This window comes from Periplaneta americana, chromosome 2 (assembly GCF_040183065.1).
Source record: "Periplaneta americana isolate PAMFEO1 chromosome 2, P.americana_PAMFEO1_priV1, whole genome shotgun sequence".
NCBI lineage: Eukaryota > Metazoa > Arthropoda > Insecta > Blattodea > Blattidae > Periplaneta > Periplaneta americana.
In genome coordinates, this window is record NC_091118.1 from 10,767,032 (window position 1) to 10,793,607 (window position 26,576).

Sequence of the window (26,576 nt, forward strand, 5' to 3'; positions counted from 1 at the left end):
TCCAACTCACCTGGCTGAGAACCCGAGAAGAGTTATTCTACATCAAACGCCAGGAAAGCCTCAAGTCATACAGACTGAAATCTGTAACTGGAAGTATAAATCCGTGTATAAATGATTAATTACTCTGAAACTGTAATATTTCGCAAATACAAACTGCATTATCCCTAATACAGAAAATCACGAAGGAAAGTATATTGTTGAATTTAATTTTAAATTTGAACAACATTGCCGTTGTGCATGTTGTTTACAAGTAACTTACTGGCTTTTAAGCAACCCTGAGGTTCATTGCCGCCCTCACATAAGCCCGCCATCGGTCCCTATCCTGAGCAAGATTAATCCTGTCTCTACCATCATATCCCACCTCCCTCAAATCCATTTTAATATTATCTTACCATCTACGTCTCGACTCCCCAAAGGTCTTTTTCCCTCCGGCCTCCCAACTAACACTCTATATGCATTTCTGGATTCACCCATACGTGCTACATGCCTTGCCCATCTCAAACGTCTGGATTTAATGTTCCTAATTATGTCAGGTGAAGAATACAATGCGTGCAGTTGTGTGTTGTGTAACTTTCTCCATTCTCCTGTAACTTCATCCCTCTTAGCCCCAAATATTTTCCTAAACACCTTATTCTCAAACACCCTTAACCTATGTTCCTCTCTCAAAGTGAGAGTCCAAGTTTCACAACCATACAGAACAACCGGTAATATAGCTGTTTTATAAATTCTAACTTTCAGATTTTTTGACAGCATACTGGATGATAAAAGCTTCTCAACCGAATAATACAGGCATTTTCCATATTTATTTTGTGTTTAATTTCCTCCAGAGTATCATTTATATTTGTTACTGTTGCTCCCAGGTATTTGAATTTTTCCACCTCTTCAGAGGATAAATCTCCAATTTTTATATTTCTGTTTCGTACAATATTCTCGTTACGAGACATAATCATATACTTAGTCTCTTTGGGATTTACTTCCAAACGAATCTCTTTACTTGCTTCCAGTAAAATTCCCGTGTCTTCCCTAATTGTTTGTGGATTTTCTCCTAACATATTCACGTCATCCGCATAGACAAGTAGCTGATGTAACCTGTTCAATTCCAAACACATTAATTAATTTCTTTACGACCAATTGTTTTAGAGCTATGATTTTATGGTGATTATTTTGTTTTAGTTTTGGTGATTAAAATGGTTTAATTTCTGTGAATATTTCATAAAGAAACGAGCAATTTTGCACCCTAAAGAAAGAAAAAAAAAAAGGCATTTTTAAACATTAGTAATGAACTAATTCTTTTGAAACTAACAGAAAATTGTTTGCATCGTTAGTTAAATTCGTAATTCAATTTCATATGACTGAAGGCTGTTGTTGGGGAAAGAGAAATATCGGTTGTCTGCTTGTGCTGCTCCCTGGAAGTAGTCCCTGAAACTGTGCCTACATCATTGACAGATATCACACGCATGTATGCTTTTCAATCATATCTATAGAAAATGTTCACATATTTTATAACAAAGAAAATTTTCATGTTTCAGTTGGAAGAAAGTCATTTTTCGTGTGAATTCTTCATAAAACCTATTTTTAGTCGAAAATATCGTAATTATGAAGCAATTTCGCGAAAATTCTCGAGTATGTTTTTCTTCATTTTGGACTTTCATTAAGGGATATGCATTTTCCAGGCATAAAGTTAAGTTTTTGACACATATCACGTATATCGTTGATACGAAAAAAATCACACCCCTTAGTTACATTTGATGTGTATTATTTTCTTTGACAAGTTGACTCACAGTTCTGACTGGGTTAGTACCAATTACAAAAACCACAACCTGCTTTCTTCTAGGTGTATGTACAATGTTTTAGGGGAGAGTCGGGTAGTATCAGACAGTGCGTTTCATCTACCACCATATGTTAGTACCTGAATAACATGGTTACGTTTCTCTTTGCGACATCACAGAAACGTAACGATGTCAATCAGGTACTATCATCGTGTGGTAGATGAAAGAAACTCACTGTCCAATATTACACAATGTCCGATACTACCTGACTCTCCCCTATAACATAATTTCGTATGCCATGTTCTCACCTCCTGCGGCAGGCTGGCCATCTGTTGCAACTTGCCAAGTGAGCTCCCCTCTGTTGAGATGAAAGAGAATTAGAAGCAGCTGCTAAAGTGGAAACCCCTGACAAAAAAAAAAGGTTGATTTGAAATTGAATATGAAGAAAACCTAGCCAGTTTAGGAGAAATGTTGTACACAGTCAAATCACTGCTGAAAATGTGTACCTTGTGAATATCTCGAAATAGACTTTCTGCAGAATCACAATGCAGTAGAATCCCTCTTAGCTGGCACCAGAGAGACGAGGATAGTTCCAGATACGAGATTTTTCCGTATAATTGAGTGAATATTAGAGAAAAAAAATACTTGTTCGTAAGTTATGATGCCATCTGTTGAAACTGCAGCCATGTGATCTCAACCATTTAATCATAATTGAATAATACGATGAAAGAGTAATGGAACGGAGAAAAATTCTCTCCGGCGCCGGGTTTTGAGCTCTCTCCGTTCCATTACTCTTTCATCGTATGATGACGCAGAATATCTGAATGGAAATATCACATGTACTTCGGTACATTAAAATAATATATATGATATGCGTAAATCACTTCGTGATTTAAGACGGCGCTTATTCCATCGGATCCCAGCCATCTAGTCACTCATTAAGAGTGCACCTCAGCACATGTGTGGACTTCGGTCCTAGGTTCATAGATATCTATGACGTAGTGCAGAGGGCGGCCACTAGAGGGAACCTAAGAGTTGGAACTTAAAACTGAGATGATTCTTCCGACGCCGGGGTAGAATCCGGTGTGGCTTAGTGGATAAAGCATCAGCACGTAGAGCTGAAAACCCGGATTCAAATCCCGGCGCCAGAGAGAATTTTTCTCCATTCCATTGCTCTTTCATCGTATGATGACACAGAATTTCTGAATGGAAATATCACATGTACTTCGGTACATTAAAATAATATATATAATTAAATAACATTAAAACTTTGTGCGTTTTCTTTATTAAAACACAACACAAATAATACACAAATTTTAGATTTGAATATTCACTTAATATGAAAGATTTGCGAACTTGCGAACTTGCTGATGTGGCAACACTGACGGCCCAAGCTGTGGTAACGTGCCCAGCCAGAAGTGCCATTCTTTTGTTGCTGCTGGTTAATTGGGTGCCAGTTACGAGGGTTTTTTTTACTGTATTTTGTATTTCAAATCAGGAAATAGGAACGGAAATTCTAAAATACACAACATGTTTTCCATCTAACATTGAGCTGATATTATTTTTAATTCTCTTTCAGATAATTTCTTCACGGGCAGAGGAAGATAGCAGTTCTTCTGAGACCAACAAGCAGCACTGGTGTGAAGAAGTGAAAGATTTCGACATGGATGTTGTGGACTTCAGGTTCGAATGCATTTGAAACTAATGAATTGGAATTTTATAAAACAAATTTTTTTTTTCTGTTTTAAGATTCTATTCCACTGCAGTACTGTATAATATTACACTGTAAGATGTTTTGCACTGTGTCACATTTTGCACTTACTTTTGAAGTGTATTTTAGTAAGTAAACTTGTCAGAGTAACTTTTACTGTGTGCTTTAAATTGTAATAAAAAATTTTATGGATAATTGGCGATTTTCGATATTTCGCTGGAATTCACACATTAATTACCGTGAATTAACAGTAGTCGACTAATATATCATACATACAGATTGATGTGGATATGTGATAGATGAAATAGAACGGACAAATTAGATAAATATTCACATTATATAAATTTCTGTAAAGTCTGAAATCATGGCCATTTTCAACATCTGTTAGTGATTTCACAGCCCATTAAAAATATTTCGTTTCTTCTTTGTTAGTATTTTATTAACTAACGGATTAAATCGTGTTGATTGTGGTGGGTTGTAAGATTCTAGGAGGTTTTGACAGTACGGTATTACTATTCCAAACATTGCCTATGCTTCTCTTGTTATTAGTATTTTGTTTATTTTGCATATCTCCTAGGGAATTTGGTTACAAATCCGTTAAGCTTAAAATTACATTCTGTTGCACAAATTCTTAAAGAATGTCCCATTGTTACAGAACTGAAGTACCACACATTAATTGATTTGCATTACTTACTGAAAATTACCCCTTTTGGTGACAGTACCGGGTCTTTCCCGGGGGTAAAAGGCAGTCAGAGCGTGGTGCCGACCACACCACCTCATTCTAGTGCCGAGGTCATGGAAAGCATGGGGCTCTACCTCCATGCCCCCCAAGTGCCTTCATGGCATGTTACGGGGATACCTTTTTACAGACATGGGATATTATAAAAATATTTTGAATGTTCTGTATCCTACTGAAAAAGAAATATATCCCACTCTTTAGCAGCAATGGTACCAGGAATTCTGTATATTATTCAGCTTGAATTTGCTCTAAATATCTGTAAATGGAATAAACTTCAAGCATAGAATCTTTGTACATGAACATAACTCCTTCCAACTCTGAATTTCGTTGTCACCTGTCATTCATAAACTACAAAATTGCTTCGGATATTTTATTTGATCTACAGCAAATTGTTACCTTTGTCATTGAGAAAAATGCGGTATTACACTGCAAGCTTTTTCAGGCTGCACAAAAAGTCTCATATGAAAGGTTTAAACTTTATAATTTGCACTGTCCACACCTGTGGAGTAACGGTTAGCATGTCTGGCTGCAAAACCAGGTGGCCCGGGTTCGAATCCCAGTTGGAGCAAGTTACCTGGTTGAGATTTTTTCCAGGGCTTTCCCTCAACCAATTATGAGCAAATGCTGGGTAACTATCAGTGCTGGACCCAGGACTCATTTCACCAGCATTATCACCTTCATTGCATTCAGACACTAAATAACCTGAGATGTTGATATAGCATCGTAAAATAACATACTAAAAAAATAATTTGCACTGAAGCATTATTTTTTTAATTCTATTTATAAAAAGTATTACATGATTAATTCAAATATGATACATTGCTTTAGAGACAGCATTATGTTGAAAGTTCCCTTCTCCAATTTTTTGTTAAAATGTTATAAAACTCGAATTAATGTTTTGAAAAGTTTAATCTGCGTTCTCTATATGCTAAAAACCTGGTATGTAACAAGTTTCTATTATACAATGAAACTTCTCTTAACCAAAATAAAGGGGGCTAACCTCATTTTGGATAATAAATGTAGACCTTTTTCAAAGTTAAAAGATTAGAAACTGACCTAATAACGATGAAAGAGTAATGGAACGGAGAAAAATTCTCTCCGGCGCCGGGATTTGAACCCGGGTTTTCAGCTCTACGTGCTGACGCTTTACCACTAAGCCACACCGGATTCCACCCCGGCGTTGGAAGAATCGTCTCAGTTTTAAGTTCCAACTCCTGGGTTCCCTCTAGTGGCTGCCCTCTGCACTACGTCATAGATATCTATGAACCTAGGACCGAAGTCCACACATGTGCTGAGGTGCACTCGTAATGAGTGACTAGTTGGCCGGGATCCGACGAAATAAGCGCTGTCTTAAATCACGAAGTGATTTACGCATATCATATATATTATTATAATGACCTAATAAGTTTTGACTTAAAAAGCATCACGTGTATTAAAAAAAAGTTAATGCGAGAATGCGGATGCTTTAGCAAAGAAGGGCAGCACTGCTACTTACAGACCTGTTATTAAATCTACGTATTACTCTGTGAAGAGATTTATTAAATCTACATACTTAGACTTCAACAAACAAAATTTGATAACACAATCCCAAGGGAAAAAATGGAACTCTCTGCATCAAAATCCACAGTTAATTCCCGATTTGCCACGAAAATCGTCTGTAGCTGCATTTAGATTGGCAACAAGCCATGATTGTTAGGCCAAACACCTGCATAGAATTGGAATATATCAGTCCCCTAACTGCCCATTGTGCAACTCAAACCAAGAAATGGATTCGGAATACCTGAAAATCTGTGCTTCAGTGGCTGACCATGATAATATCTTTGAAAAATATTGTAGGGCAGAGGTCAAATGACTTTGTCAAACGCCTGGCATTAGAAAACACAACAACAACAACAAAAGGTTAATACAATGCATATGGGAGGTACAGTTTTATCAAATTTAAACTTTGAGTCTTCACTATTTCTTAAGAAAATCCGATATTTTCTTTTGAGTTTTTGTTTGCATCGTTCTCGGGTAGCAATATAACGCCTGTTTAGTACTAGGGGTGGGTTTTGCCATCTTGAATAAACAATAGGATGTGTTGTTACTCTTCTCTGACCTGCTTCTACTTTGCCCTAATATATTGCCCATAAAATGTTCAAATTAAAACTGAATGAGTGTACTGCACATAGTATGTAAATTTTGTATTTCATAAATACAGTATGCAGTATAACTTTTAAATTTCTGTATAGAAATTGTTACATTACTTAACGTATTTCAGTTAATTGAAGTTTTACTGTAATTTTATTTTATTTTCTTCCTGCATCCTTTCTAACGGATTTTTTTTTTTTGACAGCCCGAATGTATCAGTACCCTTGATTATGATAAAGTAACATAATTTATTTCGGGGTCAGTTCATTTATATTTGTCAGGGAAATAAGTTGTATTGCCACTATCTTGAAAATTTAACAAGCTGTTATCCATAACACAGAAGTGCAGTGTTAAACAAGATATTTCATTCTAACAGAGATTGCTGAAATTGGCCATGAGTTTGTAAGTCTTTGACGTCTGGATATGCATGTGTATTTCATCCAATTCCCAGTCTTGTTGCAACTCTACCTCAAAATACACACCAGTGCAAAATGTTATCAGTTGTCAATTTCTGGAATAGGTTCTCTTTACATGTTTTTTTTATCTTTATGAAAGTATGATAGCTACTGTGTAACATAAGTCACTTGCTACAAAGGGAACAAAAATATTATTTTGAAATGACAAATGTAGGATCATGACAAAGACAACAAGGACCATGACATGAACCATGAGAAGCACCACAATAGACTATGACTTGAACCATGACTAGCGCCAGAATAAGCATCACAATTGATCATGACATGAACCATGACAAGCCCCACAATAAGGATCACGATATGGACCACAACATGAATTATGACAACTGCCACAATAAGCATCACAATAGACCATGACATGAACCATGACAAGCCCCACAATAAGGATCACGATATGGACCCCAACATGAATTATGACAACCACCACAATAAGCATCACAATTGACCATGACATGAACCATGACTAGCACCACGATACGGACCACAACATGAATTATGACAACCACCACAATAAGCATCACAATTGACCATGACATGAACCATGACTAGCACCACAATAAGGATCACGATTTGGACCACAACATGAATTATGACAATCACCACAATAAGCATCACAATTGACCATGACATGAACCATGACAAGCACCACAATAAGGATCACGATTTGGACCACAACATGAATTATGACAATCACCACAATAAGCATCACAATTGATCATGACATGAACCATGACAAGCACCACAATAGACCATGACAAGTACCACAATAAGGATCACGATATGGACCACAACATGAATTATGACAACCACCACAATAAGCATCACAATTGATCATGACATGAACCATGACAAGCACCACAATAGACCATGACAAGTACCACAATAAGGATCACGATATGGACCACAACATGAATTATGACAATCACCACAATAAGCATCACAATTGATCATGACATGAACCATGACAAGCACCACAATAGACCATGACAAGTACCACAATAAGGATCACGATATGGACCACAACATGAATTATGACAACCACCACAATAAGCACCACAATAGACCATGACTAGCGCCAGAATAAGGATCACGATATGGACCACAACATGAATTATGACAACCACCACAATAAGTACCACAATAGACCATGACTTGCGCCAGAATAAGGATCACGATATGGACCACAACATGAATTATGACAACCACCACAATAAGCACCACAATAGACCATGACAAGTACCACAATAAGGATCACGATATGGACCACAACATGAATTATGACAACCACCACAATAAGCACCACAATAGACCATGACATGAACCATGACAAGCCCCACAATAAGGACCACAACATGAATTATGACAACCACCACAATAAGCACCACAATAGACCATGACATGAACCACAATAAGGATCACGATATGGACCACAACATGAATTATGACAAGTACCACAATAGACCATGACTTGAACCATGACAAGCACTGCAATAAGGATCACAACATGAACTATGACAAGCACCACAATAAGTATCACAATAGACCATGATTTGAACCATGACAAGCACCACAATAGACCATGACAAGCACCATGATAAGTATCACAATATAGCTTAAGACATGAACACCACAATATGGACCACAACAAGCACTGCTGTAAGCATTACCATGACATGGACCACGACAAGTATCACAATATACAGACATGAACCTCATGAACACTGCAATACAGACCACAACAAGCATAATGATGCAGACTATGATATGGAACAAAAGTACTGCTACAAGTATTACCATACAGATCATGATGTGAACCACAAGTATCACAAAATAGACTGACATGAACACCACAACAAGCACTGCTATAAGCTTTACCATACAGATCATGATGTGAACCATGACAAGCACTGCAACATCTTGAAAAAAACAGTATGACAATGTGGCTGATGAGGGATATCAAGTACCCATATATTGTTCATTATAGTATTTGAGGTGACTTTTTGAAACCTTCTCAAGTAGAAGTCTGCTCACTTTCAGGGTTTGTTGCTCAGATTATGCATATTTATGTTAGTGATATAACAGTGTATGAAATTCTGTAATGACTGCAATATAGTTTGTGAGAATGTTTAGCATTTCAGCAGGCAACTAATGAAATTGTAGTTTGTCTTTGTAACATGAATTGTGATAGAAAAGTAAAATCTTTGAAAGAGAACATGTGTGCTGTGTTTTTCTCCTGGAACTTCCACCTTTCCTAAAGGGACCCCTTTTCGTTTGAAAAAATTTTCCCGCCAAAAAAGATAGAATATATACGCTTTATAGGCCTTTTATACTTGCTGCTGGCAGTGGATGTGGAGGGCAAATGAAGCCATTTATTTTCTAAGTGCTGCTTATATAGGCTACAGTGGAGAACTCTGGTGGACAAACTGTACACTACAGATCTTCCTGAATTTATTCTAAGTCCTGTCTTCAAGGAGGGCAAATATTTGTGAACTTATGCTACACTGCAGAGCTCTGGTGTACTGAGCAATGTACTCAGCACACCAGAGCTCTGCAGTGTAGCATAAGTTCACAAATATTTGCCCTCCTTGAACACGGACTTAGAATAAATTCAGGAAGATCTGTAGTGTACAGTTTGTCCACCAGAGTTCTCCACTGTAGCCTATATAAGCAGCACTTAGAAAATAAATGGCTTCATTTGATCTCCACATCCTCTGCCAGCAGCTACTATAAAAGGCCTATAAAGCGTATATATTCTATCTTTTTTGGCGGGAAAATTAAAAATTTTTGTAGGGCCCCTCCTTATGGTATATACATTTCACAAATAAAGACAATGTGACCAATAACCTCACTTTATTATCCATAAGGCATATTCACCATACAAATGAACAATTTTCTCTATAGTTAATTCCAACTTATTCTAGCTTTCACATTCAAAGTTCATATATTGTCAACTTCACACAAGTTACACTAGAAACTGCACTGATCGATTTGTAGTCTAGTAGGTAGACACTGGACTATGCTGTAGCCAACCAGTAGTGGATGAAGATCTGAAAAGAAAGAGAAAATATCAGAATGAAAATTTCACTTCTGCTCCCTGAAATTAAACTATTTTCAGCACATGCATTCTAAAGTTATTAACTAGGACTGCAAACTACACAGAGCATTTCACTGAAGAGAAAAACTGCAGAAAGTATTAAAACCTTATCAGTTTGAGCCCAAGAAAACATAATTGACGAAATGCACTGGAAAAGTATCAATACTTTTTGGTGTAATTGCAGTTTGAAATTATGATTACAGGACAAGATTCATTGTTACCACGAAAATTAAATAATGGATATATTACATTCCACAATTCATCTCATTAGTAGTTTGCACAGGAATTTCCATGTCATGTTCTGCTCTTTCTTTCTCTCTTTTTGAATCATGTCCCAAGTTTTCTCTCTTTCTGTCCTGTACTGGTCTCTCACTTTTTCTGTCATGTCCCAAGTTTCCTCTCTTTCTGTCCTCTATTGGTCTCTCTCACTTTCTGTCATGTCCCAAGTTTTCTCTCTTTTTCTGTCATGTCTCAAGTTTCCACTCTTTCTGTCCTGTACTGGTATTTCTCACTTTTCTCTCTTGTCCCAAGTTTTCTCTATTTCTGTCCTGTATTGGTCTCTCTCACTTTTTCTGTCATGTCCCAAGTTTTCTCTCTTTGTCCTGTACGGGTCTTTCTCTCTCTTGTCCCAAGTTTCCTCTCTTTCTGTCCTGTACTGGTCTTTCTCACTTTTCTCTCTTGTCCCAAGTTTCCTCTCTTTCTCCTGTACTGGTCTTTCTCACTTTTTCTGTCTTATCCCAAGTTTCCTCTCTTTCTGTCCTGTACTGGTCTTTCTCACTTTTTCTCTCTTGTCCCAAGTTTCCTCTCTTTCTGGCCTGTACTGGTCTTTATCACTTTTTCTGTCATGTCTCAAGTTTTCTCTCTTTCTGTCCTGTACTGATCTTTCTCACTTTTTCTGTCTTGTCCCAAGTTTCCTCTCTTTCTGTCCTGTACTGGTCTTTCTCTCTTTTTCTGTCTTGTCCCAAGTTTTCTCTCTTTCTGTCCTGTACTGGTCTTTCTCACTTTTTCTCTCTTGTCCCAAGTTTCCTCTCTTTCTGTCCTGTACTGGTCTTTCTCACTTTTTCTCTCTTGTCCCAAGTTTCCTCTCTTTCTGGTCTGTACTGGTCTTTATCACTTTTTCTGTCATGTCTCAAGTTTTCTCTCTTTCTGTCCTGTACTGATCTTTCTCACTTTTTCTGTCTTGTCCCAAGTTTCCTCTCTTTCTGTCCTGTACTGGTCTTTCTCTCTTTTTCTGTCTTGTCCCAAGTTTTCTCTCTTTCTGTCCTGTACTGGTCTTTCTCACTTTTTCTGTCTTGTCCCAAGTTTCCTCTCTTTCTGTCCTGTACTGGTCTTTCTCACTTTTTCTGTCATGTCTCAAGTTTCCTCTCTTTCTGTCCTGTACTGATCTTTCTCACTTTTTCTCTCTTGTCCCAAGTTTCCTCTCTTTGTCCTGTACTGGTCTTTCTCACTTTTTCTCTCTTGTCCCAAGTTTCCTCTCTTTGTCCTGTACTGGTTTCTCTCACTTTTTCTGTCTTGTCCCAAGTTTCCTCTCTTTCTGTCCTGTACTGGTCTTTCTCACTTTTTCTGTCTTGTCCCAAGTTTCCTCTCTTTCTGTCCTGTACTGGTCTTTCTCACTTTTTCTGTCTAGTCCCAAGTTTCCTGTTTGTCCTGTACTGGTCTCTCTCACTTTTTCTGTCTCGTCCCAAGTGTCCTCTCTTTCTGTCCTGTACTGGTCTTTCTCTCTTTTTCTGTCTTGTCCCAAGTTTTCTCTCTGTCTTTCACTGGTCTTTCTCACTTTTTCGGTCATGTCCCAAGTTTCCTCTCTTTGTGTCCTGTACTGGTCTTTCTCACTTTTTCTGTCTTGTCCCAAGTTTCCTCTCTTTGTCCTGTACTGGTCTTTCTCACTTTTTCTGTCATGTCCCAAGTTTTCTTTCTGTCCTGTACTGGTCTTTCTCTCTTTTTCTGTCTTGTCCCAAGTTTCCTCTCTTTCTGTCCTGTACTGGTCTTTCTCTCTTTTTCTCTCTTGTCCCAAGTTTCCTCTCTTTCTGTCCTGTACTGGTCTTTCTCTCTTTTTCTGTCTTGTCCCAAGTTTCCTCTCTTTCTGTCCTGTACTGGTCTTTCTCTCTTTTTCTGTCTTGTCCCAAGTTTTCTCTCTTTCTGTCCTGTACTGGTCTTTCTCACTTTTTCTCTCTTGTCCCAAGTTTCCTCTCTTTCTGTCCTGTACTGGTCTTTCTCTCTTTTTCTGTCTTGTCCCAAGTTTTCTCTCTTTCTGTCCTGTACTGGTCTTTCTCACTTTTTCTGTCTTGTCCCAAGTTTTCTCTCTTTCTGTCCTGTACTGGTCTTTCTCACTTTTTCTCTCTTGTCCCAAGTTTCCTCTCTTTCTGTCCTGTACTGGTCTTTCTCACTTTTTCTGTCTTGTCCCAAGTTTCCTCTCTTTCTGTCCTGTACTGGTCTTTCTCACTTTTTCTGTCTTGTCCCAAGTTTTCTCTCTTTCTGTCCTGTACTGGTCTTTCTCTCTTTTTCTGTCTTGTCCCAAGTTTTCTCTCTTTCTGTCCTGTACTGGTCTTTCTCACTTTTTCTCTCTTGTCCCAAGTTTCCTCTCTTTCTGTCCTGTACTGGTCTTTCTCTCTTTTTCTGTCTTGTCCCAAGTTTTCTCTCTTTCTGTCCTGTACTGGTCTTTCTCACTTTTTCTCTCTTGTCCCAAGTTTCCTCTCTTTCTGTCCTGTACTGGTCTTTCTCACTTTTTCTGTCTTGTCCCAAGTTTCCTCTCTTTCTGTCCTGTACTGGTCTTTCTCTCTTTTTCTGTCTTGTCCCAAGTTTCCTCTCTTTCTGTCCTGTACTGGTCTTTCTCTCTTTTTCTGTCTTGTCCCAAGTTTTCTCTCTTTCTGTCCTGTACTGGTCTTTCTCACTTTTTCTCTCTTGTCCCAAGTTTCCTCTCTTTCTGTCCTGTACTGGTCTTTCTCAGTTTTTCTGTCTTGTCCCAAGTTTCCTCTCTTTCTGTCCTGTACTGGTCTTTCTCACTTTTTCTGTCTTGTCCCAAGTTTCCTCTCTTTCTGTCCTGTACTGGTCTTTCTCTCTTTTTCTGTCTTGTCCTGAACTTTCTCTCTTTGTCTTATCCTGTGTCTTTCCCAGCATTTCTGCTGCTTTACTATATCATATAAACGGAAAGAATATAATTGTGTTGCTGTGAAAAAAAGTCCATTCCGAGAATTATGTCCCTGATTCCAATAGTATTGCATGCAAGCAATTTCTGTACAATTTTTTCATGCTATTTCTGAATTTTTCTTTCTTTGGTGAATTAATATACTAAACATTGAGTTCCAAAAGTGCAAAAAGGTGCACTGCATGATTATCAATATTATCATTCTGCATTCTTGTCCCATCCATACAGTTCTGCTGATAGAGATCTTCATTGGCCAAAATATTGAAGCCTAGCTCAGATCGACCCATTCACATCTGAATCCAAACCTGACCAGAGACACGTTTTTAAATACAGGGTGGAAGTCAAATAGTCCTGCAGATTGTGAGGGACGATGGGATACACTTATATGAATAGAAAATTTATATTACGTTTTGTGATTAAATGCACAGTTAAATAAAAATTAAGTTGGAAGTTTCAGCAGTGTGACAACATCGCCGCTAACACACTGCTCTTTCTTCTAGTAATACAGATGTAAGTCATCAATGAACTCAGGTCTGTCTGCCTTAGTGAACTACCTCCCATCTCCCTTTCTGGCTACAATGTTGCAAGTTGGTCGCATTGGCCAGTGGCTACAAATTAGTGGTTATTAAATTAAATTTACATAAAACCGTCCACGCTATTGAAATAATCCAAGCCACCCGTGTACCTCAGTCAGTTAAGGTGCTTGCCTACCGATTCGGAGTTTCACTCGGGCGCGGGTTCGATTCCCGCTTGGGCTGATTACCTAGTTGGTTTTTTCCGAGGTTTTCCCCAACCGCAAGACAAATGTCAGGTAATCTATGGCGAATCCTCGGCCTCATCTCGCTAAATAAGCTCGTCGTTGATGCAGCGTCGTTAAATAACCCAGAAAAAAATACGCCAGAGGGATAAAGGATTCTTTATTAGATTTTCTATCGATATGGACAAAACTCGCGATCCTATTCGCAATAGTTACCCAATAAAAATTATTTCTGAAAAAACTGTGGACTTCCCACCAATATGGTATTACACTTTTTTGTTACATACAACACGAGGTACTCGCTCTGAAAATCTGCAGGTTATTTCATTTCTACCCTGTATATTATTTGCTCAAAAGTTCAAAGTATGGCAAAGAGTTTGGTGAAGATTAAATTTAGAGCCTGATCATGATTACCCAACTTATTCGCGTTCTAGTGCAGTTGGGGTAACAGTGAACTTATGCATGGAAGCAAGTATATCAACAAATAACTAAATCAATTTGTGCGATGTGAAAACGAGTACCCACTGGACATTGCTGATCCATGTAAGTTACTATGTAGAAAAAGTCAGATTTTGCTCTCTTGAACAACTGCAGACATTTCTTTCTTAGCGCGACAAAACGCCTGTAAGAATTTACAATGTTCTTGTAATTTTCCTATCCATGCCCGAGAAACCCTTTTAAGATTTCAGTCCGAACCTGACCCATGAGCCAGATCACACTTATGTCCATGCCTGTGCAGACCTCTATCTCCTGATCACCCCATAGCAGGTTACTTCTTTTTTCTATTCTTCTCAATTTTGTCTATTCCATAAAGAGAATAATCACGCCGTTCAGCATGGTTTTGATGAATGCAAACAGTGTTTAAATTTTTAATCGAGTATCATAATCTTGATTACGAAACTGTGTTTACTTTAATGCCTATCACGTCAGAATAATTGTTTGGATCCAATCAAAAAGTGATGTCATTTCTTGCTGCTTTTCAGAAGCAAGCATTTAAAATTTGATCGACCGTATAAAATCATAGCAATTATTTTTCATAACAACTTGTTAGAGAGAAAAATAACAGGTCACATTGTCACTCAATTGTACCTACACCAATTTCACATTTCTGATAATCCTACTTGTCTGTGGTGTAATAATCATGATGAACACATTCTTCTATACTGTCCATCCATAAACCACAAAAGTAGTAAATTAAAATCATCAGTGGCAGTTGCAGAAGACACAGCCCTGCAGTATATATTGACTACACCCCAACTCTGGCTACTAGCAACAGGCATCTATAATGAACACTGATCAAAATACCCGTCATTTCTCGTGAAAAACAACTGAATAGACTACAGTGGACTAAAGTGCACTTTATGTTGTCAGCAAACAGCTGGATACATTAAGAAGATTGATTGATTGATTAAGTGGGGTTGGGTCTTATTCATATACTTAATGGCGGTGTGGTGTAGATATTTATATGCGTCATTCTCTTCAGTATTGGCTCGAGAGAGCGCAAAAATTACAGTTCCTAAGGAAAGACCAAAAGGTATTACTTCAGATAAAATAAGAAGCCTACAAAATTAAGTAGTCTCCCGATCATTTCAGCAAGATCTCTTAGCAGGATAAAATGATTCTACCTTCTACATTTCAAGCGCTACATGCAGCAGATATACCAAGATGCTATGTATATTGTTCGAAAGCATGGCAAACCTGACAATTTTTTTAACTTTCACCTACAACCCACAATGACCTGAAATAGCCATTGCTTTACTCCCACATGAAAAACCCACTATCGTCCTGACATTGTTACTCGCATTTTCGCGTTGAAAGTCAAAAACTGAAGGTGCATAAGTTCAAGAAAAAGTATTTGGTATAAAAGTCATTCATAGGGAGTATGTTTCATTATTATGCAAGCAAATAACTCTTAAAATGCCTGGTATCCTTCATTGAAAATAAATCTGAAAAAATTTTATTTGAACGTCTAATGAACTTAGTTTCCAGCATTTGCTGCACAAGCACTAGTGATATTATAGTAGCTAGGTACTTAAAGAAACTTGGTTACGTAGGTATATCTTCGCGATATGTGGGTTCCGCATGAACTGAGTGAAGAGACTTTGGTTCAACGCGTTTTCATCTGTGACTCCTGAATGGTTACTAGGACTGAGTTGTGAAATTTTTTACAATTTTAATCCGATTTCTTTAATTTTAAGTTTGTTTTAGGTGCATTAAGTTCATATTTTTCGTACGGACTCTAATTTACGGACAATATTTCAACTTTGAGAAATTCATGATGTCTAGGTTAGTCTAGGCACAATAATTATTTTAAAAACGTACCGTATTTACTCGCGTAAATTTCGCACCCAAATGTTTAAATTCCTATTTAAATTTTCTTTTTACTTTCATTTTAACTAGCCAGTTAAAACGGGAAAGTACGACGCGCCCCGTGGCTTGCCGTTCCTGATCAGCTGTTCCAAAGGCTTTATTTAGCAAATCTGGCTTTCAGGTAGAAGCTCCCTGTGAAGCAGGCTGGAATAATTTCAAGGGAAAAATTGTTCCGGGGCCGGGTATCGATTCCGGCACCCTTCGCTTAGCGTACGAATGCTCTAACTAGTTTACAAAACCTTATTGCAAATCTTTGCTTTGAACGACTTGTGTTTAATATTTTGTAAATAAATTCCATGTTATGCCCTAGATCGTTCGGCAACTTCTCTGTCGTCCCTGTACTGCTGGTGTGCAGTGTTCTCAGGCGTTGTGATTGGAACGTAACGAAGAAGCGAATGGATTTATCAGAAACCCCAATATTTAAAGATCCCGTGGTTCATACCTCAGCATTAAGGTCTTAGAACTGTTTACCTTCAGTAAGGACAACTGTAAAATACAGAAAGAAAGCTCTGTATTTATATTTACCTATGGACGCTTCAGTTTGAGAGACCTTTAGACAAAAATATTTTTGTGATATATTTCAATCACTCAGCTATGAAAATAACACACCTCGTGATTTTGTAACCTCCAAATACGTATATCAATGTTATACCATGAGTTTTAAACCATTATTACTTACTTACTGGCTTTTAAGGAACCCGGAGGTTCATTGCCGCCCTCACATAAGCCCGCCATTGGTCCCTATCCTGAGCAAGATTAATGCACTCTCTATCATATCCCACCTCCCTCAAATCCATTTTAATATTATCTTCCCATCTATGTCTCGGCCTTCCTAAAGGTATTTTCCCCTCCGGTCTCCCAACTAACACTCTATATGCATTTCTGGATTCGCCCATAAGTGCTACATGCCCTGCCCATCTCAAACGTCTGGATTTAATGTTCCTAATTATGTTAGGTGAAGAATACAATGCGTGCAGTTCTGTGTTATGTAACTTTCTCCATTCTCCTGTAAATTCATCCCTCTTAGCCCCAAATATTTTCCTAAGCACCTTATTCTCAAACACCCTTAACCTATGTTCCTCTCTCAGAGTGAGAGTCCAAGTTTCACAACCATACAGAACAACCGGTAATATAACTGTTTTATAAATTCTAACTTTCAGATTTTTGACAGCAGACTGGATGATAAAAGCTTCTCAACCGAATAATAACAGGCATTTCCCATATTTATTCTGCGTTTAATTTCCTCCCGAGTATCATTTATATTTGTTACTGTTGCTCCAAGATATTTGAACTTCTCCACCTCTTCAAAAGATAAATTTCCAATTTTTATATTTCCATTTCGTACAATATTCTCGTCACGAGTCATAATCATATACTTTGTCTTTTCGGGATTTACTTCCAAATCTATCTCTTTACTTGCTTCCAGTAAAATTCCCGTATTTTCCCTAATCGTTTGTGGACTTTCTCCTAACATATTCACGTCATCCGCATAGACAAGCAGCTGATGTAACCCGTTCAATTCCAAACCCTCTCTGTTATCCTGGACTTTCTTAATGACATACTCTAGAGCAAAGTTAAAAAGTAAAGGTGATATTGTATCTCCTTGCTTTAGCCCACTTTTATAAAGTATTATGAATTAGAAAAAAGCTCACGAAACAGTTTGAAAATGGTCGTGCAGGTAACTAATTATTGTGCAATTATTAGAACCACGAATATGAAGAAATGGTCGAACTATATTCGACAGTTTGAGAATCTTAGGCTGCAATATGAGTGAAAACCCATTTTCTACACTCCAAGCTGGACAATTTTCCTAAGAACTTACGTGGTTTTAGTGAGGAACATGGTGAAAGATTTCATCAGGACATCAAACAAATGGGAAGTAGATACCAGGGAAAGTGCAGTGTGGATATGACAATCGATTGTTACTGGATGTTTAAAACAGACAGTGTTTTAAGAAATCCTTCTAGAGAGTCGAGAAAACTGACATTTCAAGTAAATTGAGCTGCACAAATGAGAAGTAATGTTAAATGTTGTATTACTAGCTGTTTTACTACTTTTAAGGGTTCTTCTTTCATAATGTATGATACCTATTTGTACCATATATAATTAAATATTTCTTACATTTTAGCTTTTCGTGATTGGTGAAAAATTCTGACGTGATTGGCCAAATTGGAAGTCAGTTGAGAATTCAGCACGAAAAATCTGATAAATATCTTCGAAGTCGAAATTCGGAAACAAAGTTTCAAAATGCAGAACAGTGTTATTTTTTACTTGGTTATTTAACGACGCTGTATCAATCACTAAGCTATATAGCGTCGATGAAGTTGGTGATAGTAAGATGATATTTGGAGAGATGAAACCGAGGATTCGCCACAGATTACCTAACATTCGCCTTATGGTTACGAAAAACCTTGGAAGGTTATTTAACGACGATGTATCAATCACTAAGCTATATAGCGTCGATGAAGTTGGTGATAGATAACCGAGGATTCGCCACAGATTACCTAACATTCGCCTTACGGTTACGGAAAACCATGGAAGGTTATTTAACGACGATGTATCAATTATTAAACTATATAGCGTCGATGAAGTTGGTGATAGTGAGATGATATTTGGAGAGATGAAACAGAGGATTCGCCACAGATTACCTAACATTGAAATGTGTGCTTAGTCAGTGAAATGTGTGCTTGGTCAGTGAAATGTGTGCTTGGTCAGTGAAATGTGTGCTAAAGTGTCAGTGAAATGCGTCATAGTGCCACTACAGGGAATGAGATGAGAGTAAAGTGAAAGACTATTGAAACTTATGTAGGACCTATAGATAATTATGTAGGTTGTATTGTAAAATTAGGTATTTTATTTTATGTTTTATTATTATTGTGTTAAATTGTATTGTGTATTATTATTGTATTGTGTGTAAAATTGTATATGTATTGTAAAATTGTATTGTGTGTTGTAAATTTTATTGTGTATTGGTTATCATTTTATTGTGTATTGTTAATATTGTATATACCACTGCCACCGGGTGCTTGCCCACTTGCAGTGTAAATAAATACATACATTATTTACCTTACGGTTGAGAAAAACCTTGGAAATTAACCCAACCAGATAACCAGCCTAAGCGGGATTCCAATCCATGTCCAAGCGCAAACTCCGTTTCAACATGCAAATGAGCTACCGCCTGAGCTACACCGGTGGCTGACAGTGTTATTCCATAAAAAGTACCGCAATCATTTCTATTAGGTCGTCATTTTTTTCTTCGTATGAACCGGACTTCTTTGCCACTTTATTGTATACTACAATAAAAAATATCAGAAAGAAAATCATGTGGTGTTCTTTGAAGTGCATTACTATTACCCATTCCGTAGTTTTGACTGCAGATACGTACTCATTCATTTGCTTACCAACAGATGGCATCAGGGATACTAAAAATTCATTGCTGCGATGCTGAATCTCGAAATGGACTTTTTTTTTCCAGAATATTATCTGTTCTCCACGCAATAAAGTAAGTAAAATGACAAAACTTCAGTTGTAAGTAAGAAGTCATTGTATCGTGTTATATTCAAGCTTCAAACAAAGACACTTGCCTGTGTTGCTGTAAGTTGTGAAGCCCTGCACTCCAGCACCTAGTCCAGCCGACTACAGCATCACGCCCCTTTTCTCCTGGCTGTAAAGAGAAACATTTCCATTACCCCACAGCCAGAACAATGCAGAATTACTCTGACACTAGAAAGGTGCACACATACTAGGGGAGTAGCAATAGGAGAACAGGAAGATACTGGTACAACACAAGCAAGAATAGGTCTGATACAGTGTGGTCTAAAGGAAGAGAGTCGAACGAGACTAGATTTACTAGATTCGGTATCTACATACTTAGACTTCAACAAACAAAATTTGATAACACAATCTCAAGGGAAAAAATTGAATCCTCTGCATCATAATCCACAGTTAATTCCCGATTTACAACGAAAATCGTCTGTAGCTGCATTTAGATTAGCAAACGGCCATGACTGTTTGGCCCAGAGGTCTGCATCGGACGTTTTCGCTCGAGCGCCAAGTAGTTCATAGCATAATCCGATAGGTAGCGCACATGCATGATGGGTAAAATTGTCACGAGCGATAAATCCTCGAACGGTATAATCCGAGCGTTAGACATTCGTTCTTGTTACAGTGATGAACTGTGTAGTAACATCATAGATGTTATCATTTCAAAACTTTGCAGTGTTTAACTAACCTCTCCATAGTACAACTACAAAACTTGCTTTAAAATGTAATGTAAATGTTGTAGGTAAATGCCCCCCCTCCCACACAGGATTGTTATTGGATGTAAATGTAATTATTATAAACGGAGAACACAATCACGATAATGCAAGAACTGTATCAAGTTTTCTAATAATAATAATAATAATAATAATAATAATAATAATAATAATAATAATAATAATAATAATAATAATTAGAGTATCAATCTTTGCGTATGTAACAGTTGTGCAGCATGATTATTAGTTTTATTATATTTTCTGTGACGTTATCTCTGTACCAATATTGTTATTAATCTACTGCTATATCAATAATATTTTGTATTTCAATTTCTGCCTGTTGGACGCAACTGCCTAAACACAGCTTCAGTATCCATCTATGACTAGTAATTGTTTCGAGTTTCTTGCGAAAACACTAAAAAAAACTGTTAAAATTATGCAGATTTCATTCCTTATCCACAAAAACAAATTCTCTATTTGTCGTAATATGCAGCTAAATTTTCCACACAAGTTCTTTAATACACTGAAATTAATTAAATTTCTTTTTGTCAAGGAGTTCATTTTAAAAATGTCTCTTGTCCACCTGATAATGAAAATGAGCTGTGTCCATGCATTCTTCAAATAAAATCCTACATATATGTCATGATTTGGCTTCAGAACGTCCTCTAAACCACAAAAATCTTGCGTTAAAAGTGACTATTAGAATCAAACTGACAATTGTCCACAGCAAAATTTCGACAAAATATTAGTTCCAGCTTTGGAATCAAAGAGTCTCATGTTCCCATTTGATTCTAAATATAGCCAACCTGTTTGGTTTCATAATGTGTCTTACCTAGCTGGTAAGAAATTTTAGACCTAAAAACGTTTTTCGTAATTTTCCACAAGGTTATGGGAAAATAAGTTCAAGTGACGTCAACGAGAAGTCAAGTTTATTTATAAATCCGTTGGGTAATCAATAGCACAAGCATCATTTTCGATTTGTTTTGACCTGTTACTGCAGCGCCATGCAGATTATACAATTTCATTTACGAGTATATCATTCAGAAGGTCTTAAGGATATGCTATATGCTGATTTTAACTAAAATCTTTTATTTATAAATTCAATTTTAAGGTTATCTTTTAAGATTTTATATTGTAATTGATATTAACAGTGCTTGATAATTACAATTTATTTTTACAACAATACTTATTAATTTTAATTAATATTAAATTATTGCTATTAATATCTGGATCGTCGTGGTCATCCTTAATTAAGGTCAGACAATTTATTTTTCTTTAAATCTCTCTCTCTCTCTCTCTACAATCACAAAATCATGTCCTGAATTTTGAAGTGAACCATCACAGTGTGTTTTCCATTTCACATAATGACCCATTAATTTATCGCTGAAAATTATATTTTATGCTTAACATTCCCTGATAAACTAACTCTTAAATATTGAATATGAACAAAATCCGTCCAGTAATTCAGTAGAAATCGCTGTACAGCGACAAGACAGCAAACACAAACCACTTTCTCGTTATCAGAAATGTTGTTGTTTTCTAATGCCAGGCGTTTGACAATAAAGTCATTTGACCTCTTGCACTCCAATATTTTTCAAAGATATTATCATGACCAGCCACTGAACCACAGATTTTGAGGTGTTCCTAATCCATTTCTTGGTTGTTATCAGAAATGTTGAAAAACCTATTTTTCGTGAAAATTTCAAAGTCGATTTTTTGCAGAAACAATAATTTCCTTTATCCACTGCTGTGGAAGAACGGTTAAGATGTCTAACCGTGAAACAAGCTGGCCCGGGTTCAAATCCTAGTTGAGGTTTTTCCGGGATTTTTCTTGGACTCATTACGACCAAATACTTAGTTACTTTCAGCGCTGCACCCTGGTCTCATATCGCTTCATCACTCAGACGCTAGATAACCATACGAGTTGATAAAGCGTCGTTAAATTATCCAATTAAAACTAGTTTCCTTTATATTTTGTATAATATTTTTTTTTTTGTTAATGGCGGATACTTTACTGTTCGTTATTCATCCATAAGAAGCCAGATGGGCATACCAATGTTTCTACAGAGTTGATGACTAGGTTGCGCTATAGGAGGCTGGTCTACGCTACATCCGCGATGAGATTATGATGAAGATTTGTTGGGATGTCACAGGGAAACCGGAGCTCCCAGAGAAAACCCCTGTGTTATCTGGACCACGAGTTATAATTTAGAGATTCGCCAGGGATTGAATCCGGGTCCACAGGGTCATAAGTTCAGTGTTTTAGCCACTAGATCACCGTGGTGGCTGTAATAAGCAAAATAATATAAAAGTATGAAGACACCTGTCTCTCACCTGTGCACCCTAGACAGTGTGGACTGTACCAGCAGTATCCCCACGAGGTCCAGGCACAGCACATCTACGTGCTGGTCATCAACACTGCAGGCTGCTGCATCACGGCGCCCAGGGTCAGATGTGCTGCACACACAGGTGCCGTCACGTCAGAAGTCGCTTCCTAGCAGAGCATTCCACACCAGGCCATGGAAATGCGAAGGACTGGTCCTCAGCGCTGTACTTGTGTCCTTGTACAGCAAGCCTGCACCTGCACCAAGTCCGTGGATGCTGGAGTCGCTCTTCTTGTCTTGTGGAGGTTCAGACAGCAATGAATATAGTTGTTAAAACGTATGCCTGTAGACTGGGGGTCCTCTAGCCGTGGTGACGAGTGTTGGCCAGTTCTTCACCTCCCGACCTCTCAGGGAATGCTGTGCACCGCTGTGTACAAAATCATCTGTTTCCTGCAGATTGAAAAAGAAAATATTTAGATTCGTTGTTGAATCTATACTAATAATAAATCTGTAACCGATATTTTTCTGGTAATTTTCGATTTTCCAAAAATAATTGGACGTAACATATATAATTAACCACCCTGAAACCGAAAATCGCTTTTTTGAAAATTTTGTTTGTCTGTCTGTCTGTATGCTTGTTACCTTTTCACGCGATAATGGCTGAACGGATTTCGATGAAAATTGGAATATAAATTAAGTTCGTTGTAACTTAGATTTTAGGCTATATGGTATTCAAAATACTTTATTTAAAAGGGGGGTTATAAGGGGGCCTGAATTAAATAAATCGAAATATCTCGCTTATTATTGATTTTTGTGAAAAATGTTACATAACAAAAGTTTCTTTAACAATAATTTGCGATAAGTTTTATTCCTTGAAAAATTTTGATAGGACTGATATTTAATGAGATAAATGAGTTTTAAAATGAAAATAACTGCCATCTAAGGCCGTGTAATGAATTAAAAAACAAATGACTTCGTCTATAAGGGGCCTTGGACAGCAACAATCGAAAGCTATGAAAGATGGCCTACAGAGAATGTTTCTGTGTTTGTATGAAGTAATATCGGAAGCTAAATTAACCGATTTGTATAATTAATTATTATTTCACCATTGGAAAGTGTAGTTTCTCTAGATGGACATAATGCTATAATGTTATTACAGTAACTTCTGATATAATATAATATAATAATATAATATAATTTAAGTTATTTGAAGGGTTCAGAACCATAGTGGGCCAAGCGCCATTTACTGAATATGTAGAAAACAAGGGTTAAAATTAAGTTATTGCCATAATTCAATGGAAACCTATAACAAGTAAAATAAAACATACACATTAAATCTAAATGATGTCAATCTTCATTAAGCTATGGTTGCATGTAATAAAAATTAAGAAACATGTTAAAGGAATTGTCATTGCACCAAATGAGTGTCTCTGGACCAAAATGATCGCATTTTAATTATTTGGATGCAATTTAAATTAAGTAACATATTAAACGATTTATCCTTCTATCAATCACGAATGTTCCCTGGATCAAATATTCTATTTTAATTATGTAATTACTTTATATTTATTTCTAACGGGTGCAGCGGAGCGCACGGGTACGGCTAGTGTAATAATAATAATAATAATAATAATAATAATAATAATAATAATAATAATAACAAATTATCAGTTTCTGTAGCTACTTTGCTAAATTATTCAGTAACTTACGTCATTTCAACTCCAGTAGACTGGGGTCCTCTAGCCGTGGTGACGAGTGCTGACCAGTTGTTCACCTCCAGACCTCTCAGGGAATGCTGTGCAGCTCTGTACAGATTCAGAATATTTAGATTCGTTGTTCAGTGTAATAATAATAATAATAATAATAATAATAATAATAATAATAATATTTATTACCAGTAATTTGTTCCCTGGGAATTTTAGTGCAAACTGAATCTAATTAAAATAATTTTAAGATTATAAAAATTATTTAATAATAACTAGGGCTCCCATTTCCATGACGTCATTTTTATCCTGCTTTCTTTTTACAAACTTAAGTTAAACACATTTATAGATTTTATCAACCTGATAAAGTTTTTATTGGTCATATAAATGCATAATTATTTTATCATATTTTAGCATAAATGCCTATTTGGCCCTAAAAATGGTACCGCATAAACCATTTTTGGTCATTGCTGATCGGTCTTACTTTCACCGCTCCTAAACATGTCAGACTATAACTAGAGGTTCGAACCCCGTTGTTGCCAGGTAGTAATTAATAAAGTTCCCCCCCTCCCTATTTTTGTAGGTCTAACAGTCTGTATGGACAATGCGAGGAGTTAATATTAAAAAATTAGTAGATTGGTGAATAAAAACTTTTTGTTTTCCGTCATACTTCCAGTCTTTTATGTCATATTTTGGTATTTTATTCGGTTTTTTTTTAGGGTTTTTAGGTCATCGAAATCCGAGCCATAGACTAACAACCATTTTTAAACTTCTTAAAAATATTTTTAAGCTTCTTTTTTCAGTATCAGTCTCTCTTAGTAACATGAGCTGCTGTCAGGAAGTCAAAAGGAGGATAGCAATGGCAAAGGAAGCTTTTAATAGAAAAAGAAGCATCTTCTGCGGACACCTGGAAAAGGAAGAGACTAGTGAAGTGCTTTGTATGGAGTGTGGGCAGAAATATGGACATTACGACGAAGTGAAGAGAAACGACTAGAAGCATTTGAAATGTGGATATGGAGAAGAATGAACAGACAGAATAAGAAATGAAGCTGTGTTGGAAAGAGTGAGTGAAGAAAGACTGATGCTGAAACTGATCAGGAAGAGGAAAAGGAATTGGCTGAGTCACTGGTTGAGAACAAACTGTCTACTGAAGGATGCACTGGAAGGAATAGTGAATGAGAGAAGAGTTCGGGACAGAAGAAGATATCAGATGATAGACGACATTAAGATATATGAATCATATGAGGAGACTAAGAAGAAGGCAGAAAAGAGGGGATTGGAGAATGCTGGATTTGCAATGAAGGACCTGAACTTGGGCAGAAAACTGAATACATGAATGGAATGAATGTGTAATGTCAACGAATTTTGAGTCTCACCTGTGCACCTATACAGTGTAGCTGTACCAGCAGCATCCCCACGTGGTCCGGCACAGCACATCTACTGCTGGTCACCAACACTGCAGGCTGCTGCATCACGGCGCCCAGGGTCAGATGTGCTGCACACACAGGTGCCGTCACGTCAGAAGTCACTTCCTAGCAGAGCATTCCACACCAGGCCATGGAAATGCGAAGGACTGGTCCTCAGCGCTGTACTTGTGTCCTTGTACAGCAAGCCTGCAACTGCACCAAGTCCGTGGATGCTGGAGTCGCCCTTCTTGTCCTGTGGAGGTTCAGACAGCAACGAATACAGATAGCATGTTTCCCGTAAATTCGTAGGTTTTGAAACTTGAGTCAAAAGATTGACCTAAAAAACGTACAAGCAACTATCTACCAAAAAAGCCTATAGGGGAGGGTCGGGTAGTATCGGACATCGGGTAGTATCGGACAGCGAGTTTCTTTCATCTACCACACGATGATAGTACCTGAATGACATGGTTAGCCTAAGTTTCTCTATGCGACATCACAGAAACGTAACCACGTCAATCAGGTATTATCATCGTGTGGTAGATGAAAGAAACTCACTGTCCGATATTACCCGATGTCCGATACTACCCGACTCTCCCCTATGCAAGGCATACTAAAACCTGAATAAAAACAATCTGCAGAATCATAATTTAAGTGGGGAGAGGGGACACCACCTGACTACAAGATAAAATAAATACTAAT

The 26,576-nt window shown here is 37.3% G+C and overlaps 1 protein-coding gene, 1 long non-coding RNA gene and 1 other non-coding gene across 3 annotated transcripts in view; 1 reads left to right on the forward strand and 2 right to left on the reverse strand.

The window, feature by feature from the left end:
- LOC138713178 (zinc finger and SCAN domain-containing protein 2-like) overlaps nt 1–7,699 on the forward strand; it is a 41,416-nt gene extending 33,717 nt beyond the window's left edge. Inside the window, exon 7 of the mRNA XM_069845094.1 lies at nt 3,349–7,699. The gene's annotated coding sequence lies outside the window, so the exon portion shown is untranslated. The remainder of the gene's footprint in view (nt 1–3,348) is intronic.
- On the reverse strand, nt 5,316–5,386 carry TRNAY-GUA (transfer RNA tyrosine (anticodon GUA)). Its single transcript has one exon. It is a non-coding gene; the product is annotated as a tRNA-Tyr (tRNA).
- A 1,965-nt stretch (nt 7,700–9,664) lies between the features above and the next one.
- LOC138695236 (uncharacterized) lies at nt 9,665–24,586 on the reverse strand. The gene is made up of 4 exons (XR_011331090.1): nt 24,478–24,586; nt 22,779–23,218; nt 19,773–19,852; nt 9,665–9,872 (listed from the first exon to the last, which is right to left on the reverse strand). It is a non-coding gene; the product is annotated as an uncharacterized lncRNA (long non-coding RNA).
- Between the last annotated feature and the right edge of the window lie 1,990 nt (nt 24,587–26,576).